We start from the raw sequence: 1,042 nt of genomic DNA, 5'->3' as shown, positions 1-1,042 counted from the left end.
AAATTGTTAATTTTTTTTATTGTGAAGTTGAAAAGACTGCTCGCAAAAATCATAGAGAGTTTAGAGAAGCACAACAAAGTCAACAGAATATAGTAGACAATTAAGAGGAAAAATATATTACTATGGAGATGGGTGATAATCAAAATAATCAGTAGCTTCCTGCAGCTCCTACTCCTCCTACTATGTATGATTTATGCTAAGCCCACTCTAATTGGGGCTGAATCGAGTAACGTCAGACCGAATATTGCTAAAAAAATTTTGAGTTGAAGCTGGACACAATTCAAATGGTACAACTATATGTCCAATTTGATGGGTTGATAGATGAAGATCCGAATGCTCATTTGGGTAACTTTCTAGAGATATGCAACACATTCAAGATTAATGGTGTTACTGATGATGCCATAAGTTACGGTTGTTCCCATTCTCTTTGAGGAGCAAGGCAAAAAAGTGGTTAAATTCATTGCCACGAGGTTTTATCACGACTTGGGCTCAAATTACTTAAAAGTTTTTGTTAAAATATTTTTTACCGGCTAAAACAACTAAATTGAGGAATAACATCTCTTCTTTTGCTCAATTTGATATTGAGAATCTTTATGATACATGAGAGAGATTTAAGGATTTGTTGAGAAGGTGATATCATCATGGACTACATTTATGGCTCTAAGTTCAAACTTTTTACAATGGTTTGAATCTCTCAACTTGACAGATGATTGATGCAGTAGCTGGTGGAACATTGAATAACATAACACCTAAGGTAGCTCAAGAATTTGTTAAGGAGATGGCATTAAATAATTATCAGTGGCAAGTTATGAGAGTAAAACCTGTCAAGGTAGCCAAAGTTTTTGATATTGATACAATTTTTATGTTGGCAAATCAGGTTGAAGCTATTGGTAAGAAAATTGATGGTTTAAATTTTTCTAACCAAATGAATCTGGTGATGCAATGTGATGAGAATGGAGTGGGGATGATTAAGTCAAAATATTCACCCTTCAAGTCTAACATGTAGCATTAGCAAGTCGAATTTATGGGTAATAATTCTAGA

General features: G+C 33.9%; 1 non-coding gene across 1 annotated transcript; it reads right to left on the bottom strand.

Moving 5' to 3' along the window:
- Positions 1-541: 541 nt before the first annotated feature.
- On the bottom strand, positions 542-648 carry LOC128286289 (small nucleolar RNA R71). Its single transcript, XR_008276832.1, has one exon. It is a non-coding gene; the product is annotated as a small nucleolar RNA R71 (small nucleolar RNA).
- Positions 649-1,042: the final 394 nt, after the last annotated feature.

The sequence above is a fragment of the Gossypium arboreum genome, chromosome 12 (assembly GCF_025698485.1).
Source record: "Gossypium arboreum isolate Shixiya-1 chromosome 12, ASM2569848v2, whole genome shotgun sequence".
NCBI lineage: Eukaryota > Viridiplantae > Streptophyta > Magnoliopsida > Malvales > Malvaceae > Gossypium > Gossypium arboreum.
Note: the sequence above shows the minus strand (reverse complement) of the source record. Positions and strands in the feature narration are given on the sequence as shown.